The 18,958-nt window shown below is 50.4% G+C and overlaps 1 protein-coding gene across 2 annotated transcripts in view; it reads right to left on the reverse strand.

The window, feature by feature from the left end:
- Window positions 1-900, reverse strand: part of pkib (protein kinase (cAMP-dependent, catalytic) inhibitor beta) — a 127,777-nt gene extending 126,877 nt beyond the window's left edge. The window contains exon 1 of one of the 2 annotated variants that reach the window (XM_072499342.1): window positions 763-900. The gene's annotated coding sequence lies outside the window, so the exon portion shown is untranslated. Of the gene's footprint in view, window positions 1-68; window positions 176-762 lie in introns of those variants that run through there. The other variant, XM_072499348.1, reaches the window with a different exon arrangement.
- Window positions 901-18,958: the final 18,058 nt, after the last annotated feature.

Here is an 18,958-nt window from a genome sequence, read left to right on the forward strand (position 1 = left end):
AAAACAGTAAGATTAAAATGATTAATAACGATTATTGAAATAAACGAAATGCTACCATGGCGACTTACTTTGTGCAAACTCCAGCCTACAAACATGACTTAAGCTTCAGAATCCAAATTGCTCCTCAAAATAAACTGTGTTGTGCTGCTGTCTCCACGCTCTCTAATTTCATTTCTAGCTTTGTTGAACTGTGTGCTCAGGTGACTGGAACTAATGGTAATGACAAACAAAATGAACGCATTTCAGAGTAATGATAGTCTCGTAGCAATGTTTCTGCAGAGTCCACTGAACTGAAAGCAGTCTGTAATAAGCACTGTCAACGGGAATCACCTCTGCACACCAACATTATATTAAAAGGTCTCTGGAAAATAAACCCCCCAGATTCATCTTTCAGCTGTATTCTGCCTCACACTTGGCTAAAGATGTCTGATGACTAATGATGTGCTTGCACTTGATCTGTGCAACACTAAAAAAAATGAAATCAATTAGGTAAAATTGCACCATGCCAAATAATACCATATATGCAATAATTTCAAACTTTATCATAAAAACTTATAAAGCATGAATTCTACGTTTCATGAAACAGATATTTGAGATGCCCATTTTTATGGGAGTCTTTTCACTTTTGCGAATATGATGTATAAAACTACACCATGACAGATGGCTCACACAGCAACTGTATTTAAAATATAAGCATCTTAAGAATTCCAATTCAGCACACTATCAATTCCTGCATAAATCTGATTTTATGTATTTACTTACCAAGCAGCGGAGCTACAAGAAGATTATGCGATCCACTCAGCAAGCAGCCAGTGTAATGATTAAAATCCAGAGGGAAAGCTTCTGCATAAGAACACATGTTGGTCTATATTTGTTACAGGCTATCTCTGCCTGGCTGATTTTGATGTGAGCATCACATTGGGTCTGTGATATGACATCAGCCAAGTTTTTGCTTCACAATAGAGGCAGGTCTGAAGCAAAACCCAAACCTCTTCAAGACAACACTAGATAATTTTCTGAAGATAATTATTTCAAGTCAAATTGCCGCACACTTATACTCTCAATTACAGGAGAGATTTCCATGGCCATTAACTAGAGGCAGGAATTGTGATGGCCCGCCGAATCAGGTATGAGCACAAAAACAGGATTCCCGCCAGGCATCAAGCCCATTGTAAGTCTCCTGCTGTCCATGACAAGGTTCCTGCTGGCTCCGATGATGTTCTCGCCAAGAGTATGCGTGAGCATGCTGATAGCCATTAACATGCATCTGAATGTAATTATCGGGTTGGAAACTCAATTCACCTGCCTTATGGTATGTTCCAACCACCTTCCCCAGCCTGGAGTCACATGGACAAGAATTGATGCAAATTCTGACAAAGTAAGGACCTGATGCTTTGCACTCCAAGTGGAGGGAAAGGGAGTGAGTACCCTCCCTACACTTGTCCTCAGGGTGCCAGGTGGATGGGGTCTTTCAGGCAAGATGGGTGTTGGGTGTTCTTGATCTGTCTCTTTGTTCTGAAGAGCTTTCAAGAAAAAACAGGTGCGGGGGGGCAGCATTCAGACAGAGCATTTGGCCTTTCTAGGAAACTCTTCAGAACAAAGAGACAGAGGCCGGTTTAGATCAGTGGGCTAGACAGCTGGTTTGTAATGCAGAACGGCTAGCAGCACGGGTTCAATTCCCGTACTGGCTTACCCAAACAGGCACCGGAATGTGGCGACTAGGGACTTTTCACAGTAACTTCATACTTGTGACAATAAAAGATTATTATTATTAAAAACTTTGATTAGAAAGAACACTTGCTCAAAAGAGGAAGATTTCCAGAGTTAATAGACCCCTGTAGAGCCAGATAATAAATAAACAACGGTAAGCTTTCCTTTGAAAATACCTAGACCTGTCAATCAAGAGATTTGTAAAAGGCAATGGACTTGTGAAATTGAATGTAAACAATGCAGTTCAAAGCTTTTAGGCTTCCCAGCACGCACAGAGGCTTAAAAAAGTTAACAGGCAATGATTTTGACTTTGATAAAAGCACTTCATTTCCACCACATTAAAGGGAAGATTTTCACCTTCATCATACTGATCATTGATATTGACATGCTGGGAGAGTGTTTAAAAGTTTTAAGGCTACAGGGGAGACACTTTCACTTTCTTCTTTTCGACCATTGATATTGACATGCTGGGAGATTCCAGCACATCAGAGGGAAGACTTTAAATTGAAACTTTGCATGCTCTCAGACAATTTAATGATTTTCAAGGCTACAGATAGGAAGACCAGCAAAACAGCTCACATCCCAAGAAAAACCCTTAACTTGACCCCTCCAGCTCAGCCCAGGCCCTGCCAACTCCGACTCCCCTGAAAGACCCACTTCGACAGCGTGGAGGCAAGTGTACAGTGAGTACTCACCCCTTGCTGCCCTCAGAGTGCAAGCTGTCATGTTGGCACATTCAAGGGGCAAGGCCTGAAGGGGGACTGAAGCAGCTGTTAAAAGGGGGACATTTGATGAGCCCATAACAGGGTGTCACCCGTAATGGGAGGGAGGGGGGGGGGTCATGCCACTGATTGGGAGAGGGAAGGGTCCTTACCAATGATTAAGGGGAGGGGGGCCTTGCCAGCGATTAGGCGGAGGGGCTGCAATGTTGTTCTGAGACCGGGGCGTGCTTTAAAAATGGTGGCCCGATCTCTGAGGAGTGGAACCTGTCAACAAGTTTAGGCCCCACCCCCTCAGATCCAATGTAATACCCGATCCTGTAAAGAGAATTTCTTAGTGCCATTGAATGGCACATCAGCATCACTCTCATCACCAGCGGGAAACAGTCCCAAATCTCCGCTGGCGGGAGCACTTAGACTGGAAACAGGAGAATCACACTCAACATGTTTTAAATGCAATAAAAATTAAAGAAGTAAAAACTCCAATGATTAACAATTGCAATAAAGGTAATTCTTTAGAAGTAATTGCACATAACATGCATGGTATCAAACCAATACTGACTTCATATTAGGACATGATGCATTTCCAAAGCTGTCAACATCATCAAAATTATAAAGAAAACATTTATAATGAGTAAGAATGATATAGCTGTCAAAGCTATCTAAACACATAAGTTATGATTACAATTAAGAGTGACATACATCAAAACAAGTCACACTTTAAATCATGTTGAGCCACTGTCAATCTTAATTGCATGTCAGGTCTACTTTTCATTGAGGCACATCAATGTGAAGCACTGTTAGAGAGTGAGACCATTTAAAAGGAAGAAAGACTTGCATTTACATAGCACATTTAACAACCACCATATGTCTTCAAACGCTTCACAGCTAATGAAGTACTTTTTGAATAGTAGTCACTGTTCTAATGTAGGAAAATGCAAATAATTTGCTCTCAGCAAATTCCACACAGAGCAATGTGATGACCAGATCATTGGGGTTTTTTTTTTGTCATGTTGATTGAGGGATAAATTTTGACCAGGACACCAGGGATAACACCCCTACTCTTCTTTGAAATAGTGCGATGGAATTTTTTACATCCACCTGAGCAGGCAGATGGGGCTTCCAGTTAACATCCCACCTGAAAGACAACACTTCCAACAACATGATGCTAACTGAGCACTTCACTGGATTATCAGTCTTGATTTTTGTGCTCAAGCCCAAGACTGGGATTTGGACCTTGTGGTTCAATTGCACCGAAAGTGAAACATTCAGTGCATTATCTATTATTAGTCCTCCCCAGGATGTTGTATGCAAGTCTCTTCCTGTACACTGCCCCATCAGAGTCTTCATCTGAGTCCTCTGCAGCACAAGATGTGCACATGTGCAAGATGTGTTTACATGTGAATGACATGATTGAATAATATGATATATTGTATAATATTAAAGACAATTTCTACAAACTAAAATCTTGACGAATGTTCTATGCAGTTGTAAGGTGCAGGCACTCGCTCCAGCAGACTATAATTTCTGTGACACATCCCAGTTCAACACAGACCCTTCATTAAGGGGCAGCACAGTAGCATAGTGGTTAGCACAATTGCTTCACAGCTCCAGCGTCCCAGGTTCGATTCCGGCTTGGGTCACTGTCTGTGCGGAGTCTGCACATCCTCCCCGTGTGTGCGTGGGTTTCCTCCGGTTTCCTCCCACAGTCCAAAGATGTGCAGGTTAGGTGGATTGGCCATGATAAATTGCCCTTAGTGTCCAAAATTGCCCTTAGTGTTGGGTGGGGTTACTGGGTTATGGGGATAGGGTGGAGATGTGGACCTTGGGTAGGGTGCTCTTTCCAAGAGCCGGTGCAGACTCGATGGGCCGAATAGCCTCCTTCTGCATTGTAGATTCTATGATTACCATGATAATCCTATTTTTCAAGGCCCTTAATTTATGTTCTGCTCCTTTCTGCACCTCTCTGATTTTTTGTCAACTTCTGTTCCATTTTCGCTGAGCCAATTTGATGTTGAAAATGATTTTTAAAACTCATTAGTCACCCTCGTTTCTCATTAACTGAGGCAGTAGGATTTGAAGCTCCTATCATTAAAGAAAATGTGATTATGCATATCATTTTGTTCCATTCTTGATTGAGAAGTTTGTTATTAAAACAGAGATGGATCTTTTAGTTTTAGTTATAAGGTTGCTCAGCTTGTAGTATTAGTGTCTATGATTTATTTGATGCTTTTATTATCATTGATGTGGTAGCTTGAGAAATACACTGGAGGCTTTCTGTCGTTAACAAAGGGGTTTACTGATGAAAGGCAAAGGTAGATAAGTAACAGGCACAGAACACTATACAACCGGTCTTAACACTTCCGTTCCCTGGTCCACAATGCCCGGAGTCTTGCTCCCAGGCCCTGCGCAAACTCCCTATTGGCCGGAGTTCACAGGCTCCCACACACCTGGCGCTGAACCAGTCATGTGGTGTGGAGCCCGCCCTATTAAAGGGGCCACACTATCACAATTGACAGATAATTACATAAAGATAATCAATTTGTTAGGCCATGCATTTTACAGAGCGCCATGGCCCCTGCTCCCTCATCTCCCCACCAACTAAAAGGCTGGGAGGAGGGGAGCCTGCCCAGGTGAAGAACGGCTGCCTGGTTGTCATAATAACTAGAAATGAAACTCCTGCCCATCAGGAACAGGAAATCCAGCCTCAGAGAGCTGCTGGACAATCAAAGGACAGCAGATCCAGTAACGGAATTGCCATTTCGCGCACTGAATCAGATGACAAACTAGGCTTCAGTTCAGCACTCAACCGTGACTATATAAGTGGCTGGGGACTCTTCTGTTCCACTCCTGATCTGTCCCTGGAAAACAAGGATTTCCAAGCTATTGTCTCCTATGAGAGCTTACCAAATGACTATCTCAGCTGACAAAGATATGCTGTTGCATCCTCTGGCTCCACAGTGATGCCTCGTAGCTGCTCTTCAGAGACTTCTTGCTTTGGCTGCTTCTTATGGGTATCACAGTGATAGATAGATCACTTGGTTGCATGGTGTCCTGAAAACAACATCTCACTAAATGTTGGAAAGACCAAGGAACTGATCATCGACTTCAGGAAGCCTAGTACAACACACACACCCATCTACATCAATGGCTCCGAAGTGGAGATCCTGGGGGTCACCATCACCAACTGTCTGTCCTGGTCCACTCACGTTAATTCAACAGTCAAGAAAGCCCAACAACGTCTCTACTTCCTACGGAAGCTAAAGAAATTTGGCTTGTCTGCATCGACTCTCACAAGCTTCCACAGATGTGCCATAGAAAGCATCCTAAATGGCTGCATTACAGCTTGGTATGGCAACTGCTCGGCCCAAGATCGCAAGAAACTGCAGTGTGGTGAACTCAGCCCACACATCACACAAGCTTGCCACCCTCCCATTGATTCTGTCTACACCTCCCGGTGCCTCAGGAAGGCAAGACAGCATTGTCAGAGACCCCTCCCACCCAGGCTTTGACCTCTTCCAGACCCTTCCATCAGGCAGAAGATACAGAAGTCTGAAGACCCGCACATCCAGACATAGAAACAGCTTGATCACCACAGCTACTAGACTCCTCAATGACTCTCCCTCGGACTAATCTGTTCCCTGTAAGAACACTATTCACGTCGCTCTATGCTGTTCTCGTTTGGCCCTTGTTCAGCACTGTAACCAATCACAATTAGTTGATGTCCCATTTGTTAATGTACTCTGTCGATTATTCTTTTGTCTACTATATACTTATTGTGTACGTTCCCTTGGCCGCAGAAAAATGCTTTTCACTGTCTTCGGTACATGTGACAATAAATATCAATCAATCAATCAATCTCACTGAATAACAAAATTCTTGAGCCTGCAGAACATAGAAACATAGAAAATAGAAGCAGGAGGAGGCTATTTGGCCCCTCGAGCCTGCTCTGCCATTCATTATGATCATGGCTGATCATCAAATGTAATACCCTCAGCCCGCCTTCCCACCATCTCAATAAATTTGGAAACTGGCTGTGCTATTGAGGCTTCTTAACTTGAACAATCAAACTTTATTTACAAAGTTGTTTCATTAGCTGCATGCTTCGAGCTAGTCCATAGTACAAAGAAGAAAGAACAAAGAAAAGTACAGCACAGGCACAGGCCCTTCGGCCCTCCAAGCCTGCGCCAACTATGCTGCCGTCTAAACTAAAATCTTCTACACTTCCGGTGTCCGTATCCCTCTATTCCCATCCTATTCATGTATTTGTCAAGATGCCCCTTAAATGTCACTATCGTCCCTGCTTCCACCACCTCCTCCGGTAGCGAGTTCCAGGCACCCACTACCCTCTGTGTAAAAAATTTGCCTCGTACATCTACTCTAAACCTTGCCTCTCGCACCTTAAACATATGCTCCCTAGTAATTGACCACTCTTTCTAAATTGGAAAACTCCTCCCCTTAGAGAGATTTGTTGCCTTTTTTACCTGCTATAAATATGGCAATCAACAAAGTTGCCCTTCTTTCTTTAGATCTTGATATTATACTGCTCAGACTTGCCAGGTATCGAATGATACCACCACAAGATTCAACCGGGTATCGATCAAAGAGCCAAACACCAGTGAGTTAGTTTAAGACCAATGGTACTTTATTTACACACAAGATTAACATGCAACATAAACACTACTAGTTAAACTACACCTAACAACTATGACAACCTGTACTTAACTTCAGGCACCCGGCTTAGGTCAGAGGAACAGTGGCCTTTGTTCGAATCTGGATCTACTGGGTCTGGAGAAGTAACTGCTGTTCAGCTGGGCTCATCCGTCTGGTAGTGGGCATTGAACTTGGACTTGTTTCTGGTGGTGCTGCGATTGGAGGTGGACATTGCAGGAGTGCCAGGTCCAAAAGAGGTCAAACGCAGTGTTTTCCTTTATCCTTGGGGAGTTCCGTGCTCTTTTGGGTGGTCCTTCGGTTTGGATCCCATTAATTGGGTAGTTCTTGATCACTGTATTCGATTTGAGTCAATAAAGGGGCGGGTGCTTTGATGGCTGGGCATGTCCTAAGTGGTCATTGACCCTGTTGTTGATGCTTCCTGAGTAAAGGGAGTGGCGCCGAAATGTCTGGGATTGTATCGGTTACTCAAGTATCTGTCTTTTGTCTTATGGAGATGGGCCATCAAAGTGCTAATCGGTTGGGGATTTCGATGCTGTCTGGATTCTTTGCTCACAAATATACATTCAGGCTCTGAGCCTGCCTGAACCTTACATTGTCCATTTTGCCCGTTAGGCTTTGCGAATGTCAATGTTTCTTGTCGTATGTGGCCATAAGACCATAAGACATAGGAGCGGAAGTAAGGCCATTCAGCCCATCAAGTCCACTCCACCATTCAATCATGGCTGATTCCAACTCCATTTACCCGCTCTCTCTCCATAGCCCTTAATTCCTCGAGAAATCAAGAATTTATCAACTTCTGTCTTAAAGACACTCAACGTCCCGGCCTCCACTGCCCTCTGTGGCAATGAATTCCACAGACCCACCACTCTCTGGCTGAAGAAATTTCTCCTCATCTCTGTTCTAAAGTGACTCCGTTTTATTCTAAGGCTGTGCCCCCAGTCCTAGTCTCCCCTGCTAATGGAAACAACTTCCCTACATCCACCCTATCTAAGCCATTCATTATCTTGTAAGTTTCTATTAGATCTCCCCTCAACCTCCTAAACTCCAATGAATATAATCTCAGGATCCTCAGACGTTCATCGTATGTTAGGCCTACCATTCCTGGGATCATCCGTGTGAATCTCCGCTGGACCCGCTCCAGTGCCAGTATGTCCTTCCTGAGGTGTGGGGCCCAACATTGCTCACAGTATTCTAAATGGGGCCTAACTAGTGCTTTATAAAGCTTCAGAAGTACATCCCTACTTTTATATTCCAAGCCTCTTGAGATAAATGACAACATTGCATTTGCTTTCTTAATTACGGACTCAACCTACAAGTTTACCTTTAGAGAATCCTGGACTAAGACTCCCAAGTCCCTTTGCACTTCAGCATTATGAATTTTGTCACCGTTTAGAAAATAGTCCATGCCTCTATTCTTTTTTCCAAAGTGCAAGACCTCGCACTTGCCCACGTTGAATTTCATCAGCTATTTCTTGGACCACTCTCCTAAACTGTCTAAATCTTTCTGCAGCCTCCCCACCTCCTCAATACTACCTGCCCCTCCACCTATCTTTGTATCATCGGCAAACTTAGCCAGAATGCCCCCAGTCGCGTCATCGAGATCGTTAATATATAAAGAGAACAGCTGTGGCCCCAACACTGAACCCTAAGGGACACCACTCGTCACCGGTTGCCATTCTGAAAAAGAACCTTTTATCCCAACTCTCTGCCTTCTGCCTGACAGCCAATCATCAATCCATGTTAGTACCTTGTCTCGAATACCATGGGCCCTTATTTTACTCAGCAGTCTCCAGTGAGTTTGGATGTCTCTCTCGGCTAGTCTGTTTGATGCTCCGAGGTAAGGCACAGTTCTGATGAGTGCCATGCCCCCGGGAAGTGTTATCTAATTAAATAGCACAGTGGACTAAACAGCTGGGTTGTAATGCCAAACAATGCCAGCAGCATGTGATCAATTCCCATACCGGCTTCCCCGAACAGGCGCCGGAATGTGGCAACTAGGGGCTTTTCACAGCAACTTCATTGAAGCCTACTTCTGACAATAAGCTATTATTATTATTATTGAGTTAGAACATAGAACATAGAACAATACAGCACAGTACAGGCCCTTCGGCCCACGATGTTGCACCGAAACAAAAGCCATCTAACCTACACTATGCCATTATCATCCATATGTTTATCCAATAAACTTTTAAATGCCCTCAATGTTGGCGAGTTCACTACTGCAGCAGGTAGGGCATTCCATGGCCTCACTTTTCTTTGCGTAAAGAACCTACCTCTGACCTCTGTCCTATATCTATTACCCCTCAGTTTAAGGTTATGTCCCCTCGTGCCAGCCATTTCCATCCGCGGGGGAAGGCTCTCACTGTCCACCCTATCCAACCCCCTGATCATTTTGTATGCCTCTATTAAGTCTCCTCTTAACCTTCTTCTCTCCAACGAAAACAACCTCAAGTCCATCAGCCTTTCCTCATAAGATTTTCCCTCCACACCAGGCAACATCCTGGTAAATCTCCTCTGCACCCGCTCCAAAGCCTCCACGTCCTTCCTATAATGCGGTGACCAGAACTGTACGCAATGCTCCAAATGCGGCCGTACCAGAGTTCTGTACAGCTGCAACATGACCTCCCGACTCCAGAACTCAATCCCTCTACCAATAAAGGCCAACACTCCATAGGCCTTCTTCACAACCCTATCAATCTGGGTGGCAACTTTCAGGGATCTATGTACATGGACACCTAGATCCCTCTGCTCATCCACACTTTCAAGAACTTTACCATTAGCCAAATATTCCACATTCCTGTTATTCCTTCCAAAGTGAATCACCTCACACTTCTCTACATTAAACTCCATTTGCCACCTCTCAGCCCAGCTCTGCAGCTTATCTATATCCCTCTGTAACCTGCTACATCCTTCCACACTATCGACAACACCACCGACTTTAGTATCGTCTGCAAATTTACTCAGCCACCCTTCTGCGCCTTCCTCTAGGTCATTGATAAAAATGACAAACAGCAATGGCCCCAGAACAGATCCTTGTGGTACTCCACTTGTTACTGGTGCCTGTGACTCATATCTAGCTTTGCATAAGATTGACCTCCTGCCAGTTTTACATACAGGTCTTAAATTCTTGGAATTGGACACTTACCCAGCTTGACGGCCTTATTAACTGTTAGTTTATAATCGTCGCAAAGGTAGATGGTCTTAACCAGTTTTAGTGCAGGGACAGTGGGTGCTACCTATTCCAAAAACTGAACCAGCTGGCTGATGCCTAGTTTTTCCAACCTGTTTAACTCAATATCCACTTTTTCTCGTAAGGCCTATGGTACTGGTCTTCCCTAAGGAATTGAGGAGTTGCCTCTGGATCAACGTAAATTTTAGCTTGCAAGCCTTTGCTTTTGCCTAATTCAATAGACGTCACATTTTCTTAACAGTTCTGGCAATTCCCCTGCCTGCATTTGAAAGATCTCAGGCCAATTCAACTTGAGTTCCTTAAGCCAATCAAAGGAATTTCCCATTTACCTAAAGGCGAAGCCTCGCAAAAGCTAAAGTCCAATTTATGCAAGCAGTATGTAAAAGTGGTATATTCCCAGCATAAACAGAAGAATGGAATGTGGAATGTGTTAATGCAGCAATTCCACATGATCACTAAACCATGTTTAAGCGCTCATGTATTTCAGATTTAAATAAAGAAATTTTAACAAATTTTAACCAAGAAAGCGGGACCAGGTGGGTTGGGATGGGACGGGGTGGGGGGGGGGGGGGGGGTGGAATGGGATATCGGGAATCAGGATCAGGGAGCTTAAAGCCTTAAAAATCAAGTTTCTCAACCATCACCTGCTTCCAACCAGTCCACTTCTGGCTTAAACTGAGATGTGGTGAGCAGAAACCAAGCCTCTACAATGTGATAATGAGGCTGACTTCTGACTCCTCCTCCAGACATCAAACCTTTATTCACCAAGGCTGTAGACTGCCTCCCCCCAGCAGACTTTTAACCACCTCCTGCAGACCTCCCACTGCCCAACCTCCACCCCACCAGACTTCTAATCACCTCCTACAGACCTCCCACTGCCCAACTCCACCCCACCAGACTTCTAAAAGACTAATCAGGAGGGAAAGGTTAGAATATGAAAGAAAGTTAACTAGAAATGTAAAGATGGATAGTAAGTGTTCCTGTAGATATTTTTAAAAAGAGAGTTAACCACTATAGAGGACACAAGTAACATCCCAGAAATAGCTGTAAATCAGGAAATGGAAAGGAGGGAGGAAGTCAAGAAAATTAGGATCACCAGGAAAGTGATACTGAACAAATTGTTGGAGCTGCTTGCTGACAAGTCCCTTGGTCCTGATGGATTTCATCCTCGGATCTTAAAATAAGTGGCTAGTGAGATAGTTGATGCTTTAGTTTAAACTGTCCCTAGATTTGGGGACGCTTCCATCCATAGGACAATACCGAATGCAACTCCTTTATTCAAAAAGGGAGCAATACAGAAAGCAGGAAACTACAGGCCACTTAGTTTAACATTTGTTGAAAGGATAACGTTAGAAATAGGACGGAATTCTCCGGCCTCCCAGCGTCTGTTTCCCGACTACTGGAGGTGGCGCGTCATTCACTGGTGGTGAGATTCTCTGCTCCAGTCGTTCCAAGGGAATTCTTATGGAAGTCACACCACTGGGAAACCCACAGGTGGGGGTGCACTGCCATTGGAACATGAGAATCCCAGCAGCAAACGGCCGGAGAATTCCAGCCATTATTAAAGATGTTTTGGCGAAGAAAAAGTCAAGGCAACCAGGCAGAGCCAACACGTTTGTGTGAAAGGAAAATCATGTTTAAATCAATTTATTGAAGTTCTTTGACGAAGTAACAGGAGCAATATATAAAGTGGAACCAGTGACTGTAAAGTTCTGTGATTTGCAGAAGGCATTTGATAAAGTGCCATATAGAATCATAGAATCATAGAAAAGTTACAGTATAGAAGGAGGTCATTTGGCCCAAATTGTCCAGGCCACCCCTAGGCCACCCCGGTGTCCTTTCTAACCTCACCTTCCTGCACCCAGTCCATAGCCCTGTAGATCAGAGAACTTAAAGTGCAGATACAGGTACCTTTTAAAAGAGTTTAGTGTCTCTGCCTCCAAGGTTAAAGGTCAAAGGTTACTGCAGAAAATAAAAGCTCATGGTATATGTGGTGTTGGGTGCTCTGGTGCACAGATGAGCCAACACAGTTGTATGTGGTACAACTCTATTTTATTATAACTCTTATAATACAGTTCGTTCTGGATACTCTGCACGTGCTGTCTCCCTAAGTGTGTTTGGCAACAGATGTGTCCTGGTTCTCCTCTGCAGCTAATACTGACCACCGGGGGTCGTGTCTGTGCTTTTATATCTTTCTGTCATTGGTTGTGGTGTTGTGTGTTCTGATTTGTCTGTTGGTGTGTCTATCATGATGTGTGTGTTTGAATATCATGACAGTATATTGGGTGTAACATATCGTCATGGGTAGAAGATTGCTTAGTAAGCAAGAAACAGAGTAGACCTAAATGAGTCATTTTCTGGTTGGCAAGATGTAACTGATGTGCCACAGGGATTGATGCTGGGGCCTCGACTCTTTACAGATTTTATAAATGACTTGGATGAAAGAGCTGAAGGCATGGTTGTTAAATTTGCTTCTGACACAAAGATAGGTAGGAAAGTACGCTATGAATAGGAAATAAGGCTACAAAGGACACAGATAAGTTAAGAGACTGGGCAAAGATCTGGCAACAGGAATATATGTGAGAAAAGTGGAATTGTCCATTTTGATAGGAAGAATAAAAGTGAAGTATATTATCTAAATGCTGAGAGATTGCAGAGCTCTGAGATGCAGAGGGATCAGAGTCTTCTTGAGCATGCATCACAAAATGTTAACGTACAGGTCTCACAAATAATTAGGAAAGTTAATGGAATGTTATCGTTTATTGTGAGGGGAATTGAATACATGAGTAGGGAAGTTATGCAGACCTGGGGCGTCATTCTCCGACCCCCCGCCGGGTCGGAGAATGGCCGTTGGCCGCCGTGAATCCCGCCCCCACCCCCGCCGAAGTCTCCGAAGGGAGAAAAGTCGGCGGGGCGTTAATGGCGCCGCTGCCGCGGAGAATGTCACGGGTCTGCGCAAGGCAGCCGATTTTCGGCCTACCGATATTCTCCCTTCCGGATGGGCCAAAGTCCCGTCGACGTGATGACCGTTCACGTCGACGTGAATCAAACCTCCTTTTCATCGGCGTGACCCGGTGCTCCAGGCCCACGCCGACCAGCGAGGAGGTGAGGGACGGCCTGGGGGGTTGGCTCTGGGCAGGAAATGGCGTGGCCGCAGACTGTTTGCGTGAGGAGAGGTGTGTCTCGGCTTGTGTGTGTGTGCGGCGGGGGGGGGGGGGGTGGTGGTTAGAGTAGGCTGGGCTCCGGGGGAGTGCCGGGAGGGGGTCCGTGCCGGGGTGGAGGTTGGGGGTTGTGGAGGGGGTCCGTGCTGGGGTGGAGGTTGGGGAGGGGGTCCGTGCCGGGGTGGAGGTTGGGGAGGGGGTCCGTGCTGGGGTGGAGGTTGGGGAGGGGGTCCGTGCCGGGGTGGAGGTTGGGGAGGGGGTCCGTGCCGGGGTGGAGGTTGGGGGGAGGGTCCGTGCTGGGGTGGAGGTTGGGGGTTGGGGAGGGGGTCCGTGCCGGGGTGGAGGTTGGGGGGGGGTCCGTGCTGGGGTGGAGGTTGGGGGTTGGGGAGGGGGTCCATGCCGGGGTGGAGGTTGGGGGGGGGTCCGTGCTGGGGTGGAGGTTGGGAGTTGGGGAGGGGGTCCGTGCCGGGGTGGAGGTTGGGGGGGGGGTCCGTGCTGGGGTGGAGGTTGGGGAGGGGGTCCGTGCCGGGGTGGAGGTTGGGGAGGGGGTCCGTGCCGGGGTGGGTGATGGGAGGGCAAATGAGTTGGTCCACCTGGCCAGGTGCCAGCCTCCAACAGTTGGACCCATGCGGTCCATGCCACCTGGCTGGGGGGAGGAGGGGATATGGGCAATGATGACATGTCGTCGTTCCCCTCCCCCCCCACCAGGCCGTCATGTTTTCAGACCATCCAGCGATGTTGGCCGCCGTGGTGGCAGCCGCTCATGTCTATGTTGCCCTGGATGAGGAGGAGGAGGAGGAGGAGGAGCGTGCCAGAGAGGCGGCGCAGGCTGCCGCAGAGGGGCAGGCGGCAGACGCCCAGGCTGGAGGGACACCTAACCGACAGGACGAGGAGGGGGAGGAGGACGTCGTGGCCCCACGGCAACGGAGGCACCCGAACGCGCCCCGTGTGTACCGGCCCCGGCAGTCATACCAGGACCTCACGGACCGGGAATGCAGGAGGAGACTCCGGATGAGCCGGGAAACCGTGGCACACATCTGCCACCTGCTGGCACACCTGTCACCGCGTGGCACTGGCGGGGGACACCCTCTCCCCGTGTCCGTCAAGGTTACGGTGGCCCTGAACTTTTATGCAACGGGGTCATTCCAGGCACCGAGTGGGGACCTGTCCGGCATATCGCAGACATCGGTGCATCGGTGCATCCGGGCAGTGACAGATGCCCTTTATGCCATGGCGCACCGCTACATCCGCTTCCCCGTGGACCGGGCCAGCCAAGATGCCCGGGCCGTGGGCTTCTCTGCCGTTGCCGGGTTCCCCATGGTCCAGGGCGCGATCGATGGGATGCACGTCGCCGTGCGGCCACCTGCAGAGAACAGGGCCGTGTTCAATAATAGGAAGGGGACCTATTCAATGAACGTACAGGTGGTCTGCGACCACCGCATGATGATCCTGCACGTCTGCGCCCGTCACCCAGGCAGTGTACACGACTCATTCGTGTTGTCGCGGTCATCCATCCCCGGCATGTACGAGGGATGCCATCCCCGGCTGAGGGGCTGGTTGCTGGGCGACAGGGGCTACCCATTGCGATCGTGGCTGATGACACCTATACGGAGGCCACGCAATGAGGCGGAGAACCGCTACAATGATGCCCATGTAGCGACAAGGGGAGTGATCGAGAGGTGCTTTGGCGTGCTGAAGATGCGTTTCAGGTGCCTGGACCTCTCTGGGGGCGCCCTCCAGTATCGGTCAGATAGGGTCGGCCGCATCATTGTGGTGTGTTGCGTCCTGCACAAAATAGCCCAGCAGAGGGGCGATGTGCCGCAGGCAGAGGAGGGCGGAGTGGAGGAGCAGCAGGAAGAGGCCCAGTCCTCCCCAGATGAGGGGGATGGGGGCAATGGTCAGGGCAGACGGGGTAGACACAGGCGGGTGGCTGTCCACCGTTACCGGCTGGCCCAGCGGGCACGGGACAGACTGATAGACGCCCGCTTCACTGACTAGATGGGCGTGGGAATCGGGTGGTATGGCCACAGACCGCACACCATGACAACAGCCGACCACCCAAACCCCCCACCCATCCACCCACCCAGCACCCTCACCCCCCTCCCCAACCCCACACACCCCACCCGCATGCACACCACCCCCCCACCCCCAATTGCCGATCCACCGGCGGCACAACGGGCCGGGCTCACCCAGTTGCGGGTGGACGCGTGTCTATCGCAGGCCATGGAGGATGATGACAACCCGCCTCCGATGAGCTCCTGGCTCTACATCATTGGACTATGTCTGACCCATGGCCACAGTACCACCATCCACCCGGACCATCCCTGCATGCGGCTGTGACACTGCAGCGCACGGTCCCGTCCTCTGCCCGGGGGATGTTGATGGCGGCCCAGGGGGAAGGGGGCAGACTCACCTGGGGCTGAGGTAAGACCACCCGTCACACACACACTTGCGCTCAACGTACATGACACGCCCGCACACTTTGGACAGAGCACAAAGGCAGCTTCGGTAGGTGTAACATTGACTTTAATAACCAAAGGAGTTCATGCACGTGCCCTAGCCCCTAAAACTCATCTGTGCTCTGCACCCGTGCCAACTTACTCAGTGTCTAATTGTTTGGCCTTACGGGCCCTTTGACTACGTCTACGTGGTTCCCCAGACGGTACAGCAGAACTGGAGGTGGACTCCTGTGATTCCTGCCCTCTGACACCGGATCCCTTTGGCGGCCGTTTCCTGAGGCGTCCTGGCCTAGATGGGCCAGGCTGCGGCCCGGGCGACTGGGAGTGGCGAGCTGCCAGTCTGTCCTGCCCGTTGCCCACCCGATGCACCTGGGACGGAAGTGGGGGGAGTCCGAGGTGTCGCGGTGTACCGGACCTCCCCTACAGAGGGAGCCGGGACGGACCACACCACCTCCTCCTCCCTCGGGGTGCCCGATGGCCCCCAGGCCTCTACATGGGTGGGGGATGCGAATGGACTGGCCATCTGACGCGCCCCCGACATCTGGCGCTGCCAGTCCTGGAGGCCCGTGCTGGTATCGACAGGGGTCTGCAGGTTTGCAGCCATGGAGCCCAGGGGGTTGTCGAACCCTGTCTGCGACAATGCGACTCCAGCTCGCACATGGCCACTGGCGCCGATGCCCTCAGCGATGGCCTGCTGAGGCTGGGCCATGGCCTGCAGAGACTGGGCTATGGCCTGCTGAGACTGGGCCACGGCCTGCTGAGACTGGGCCATGGTCCTGCCTGAGACTGGGCTATGGCGTTGAGCGCCTCTGCCATCTGGCGCTGGCACTGGCTCATGGCCTCCTGTGAGAGGGCAGCCATTTCCTGGGCCACAGACGCCGCCTGCTCGGAAGGCCCCATGCCTCGCAAACCGTTCCCCATGTCTGACACCGTCGCACCCATTGCCCTCCACCGCGGACGCCACCCGTGCGGTGTCAGCCTGGGTGGCACGCATGACTGGGACCCACTCCCAGCTCCTGGACGCGGGTGGACTCCTCCACCTGCGACCGAAGCCGCCGCAAGCCACCCGTCACCCTATTCGCTCGTCTCCGTGTCGGTGGTTGCATCGGATCTATGTGTGGGAGTGGTAACTGCAGGAACCCGGGATCCATCTGGGCGGCAGATGTTCGCTTGGCCTGGGCTGCCCTCCGACCGCCCGGTCCCTCTGCTGCTCCTACCTCCCACCTGCTGTACCGGGACGGCTGTGTTGTGCGCACCAGTGAGTGTACCAGACGCCTCATCACTAAAGTGCCCAACCGTGGTGAGTGTTTCTGCGATGGTGGAGGGGTGTTGGTGACAGCAGTGGCGTTGTGTCGTGCTCTTCGTCCCACTCTGAGTCCATGGCACTTTGGGGGTGGGGGTTCGTCTCCTCCCATCCACTCTGAGTCACTGTCCGGTATTTCGTCTTCCCGGGTAGGGGTGGTCCTGGGGTAGTGCTGTCCCGGGTAGTGCTGTCCCGGGTAGTGCTGTCCCGGGTAGGGTGTCCTGGTAGTGGTGTCCCGGGTAGGGGTGTCCTGGATAGTGGTGTCCTGGGTAGTGGTGTCCTGGCTCGGATGTGACGGGGGCCTGTGGGCTGCCCCCCTCATCGCTGGGTGGTCGCTCCCGCACGTGATGGGGGTGTCGTCTCCCTGTTGCTCCAGGTCTCTCCGTCTCCCGTGGTGTGCGAGGGGCATTCTGCGGGCGTCGGCATGCTGGAGGGTGCGGGTCTCTCCGTCTCCCGTGGTCTCCGAGGGGCATCCTGCGGGCGTCGCATGCTGGAGGGTGCGGTGTCTCTCCGTCTCCTGTGGTCTTCGAGGGGCATCCTGCGGGCGGTCTGCATCTGCGGGGATGGGTGCCTGGACGTTTGGTCTGCGATACACAATGAAGCATGCATGGTTAGACATCAGGCAGTGATCAGGTGATACGGGGGAGGGGGATATAGGGGAGGTGGGATATGGGGACGGGCTGTTGGTGGCTCACTTGCTCGTGGGGCCGCCGACCTCTGCATCAGCAACCTCCCGGTCCTCAGGTCCGCCAGCCAGTTCCAGGGCCTTTCCTCGTGTACGGTCAGTGGCCTCTCATCAGCGGGCCCTCCTCCAGTCCTCACATGCTCCCTATTGTTGTGTGCGCGCTTCTCCTGTGGGGGGGGGGGGTGGTGGCAGGGGTAAAAGGCAACAGTGTTAGGGCAGGTATATGAATGCACGCCATCGGTTTGCGCGTGCATTGCAGAGGTTAAGGTTAGGGCTGGATTCACTTGGGGATATGGGGGATATGGGGGGAGGGGGGATATGGGGGAGGGGGGTATATGGGGGAGGGGGGGTTATGGGGGAGGGGGGGATATGGGGAGGGGGGATATGGGGGAGGGGGGGGATATGGGGGGAGGGGGATATGGGGGAGGGGGGGATTGGGGAGGGGAGATATGGGGAGGGGGGATATGGGGGGATATGGGGGAGGGGGATATGGGGGATATGGGGGAGGGGGGATATGGGGAGGGGGATATGGGGGATATGGGGGAGGGGGGATATGGGGGAGGGGGGATATGGGGGAGTGGGGGATATGGGGAGGGGGATATGGGGGGGGATGGGGGAGGGGGGGAAATGGGGGATATGGGGGAGGGGGATATGGGGAGGGGGGATATGGGGGAGGGGGGATATGGGGGTGGGGTGGGGGGATATGGGGAGGGGGGATATGGGGGATATGGGGGAGGGGGGATATGGGGAGGGGGGTTATGGGAGAGGGGGGGATATGGGGGAGGGGGGATATGGGGGAGGGGGATATGGGGGATATGGGGGAGGGGGATATGGGGGAGGGCGGATATGGGGGATTGGGGTGAGGGGGGATATGGGGATATGGGGAGGGGGGATATGGGGGAGGGGGGATATGGGGGGATATGGGGGAGGGGGGGGATATGGGGGATATGGGAGGGGGGATATGGGGGATATGGGGGAGGGGGATATGGGAAGGGGGATATGGGGAGGGGGGATATGGGGGAGGGGGGGATATGGGGGAGGGGGGATATGGGGAGGG

This window comes from Scyliorhinus torazame, chromosome 4, assembly GCF_047496885.1.
Source record: "Scyliorhinus torazame isolate Kashiwa2021f chromosome 4, sScyTor2.1, whole genome shotgun sequence".
Taxonomy (NCBI): Eukaryota; Metazoa; Chordata; class Chondrichthyes; order Carcharhiniformes; family Scyliorhinidae; genus Scyliorhinus; species Scyliorhinus torazame.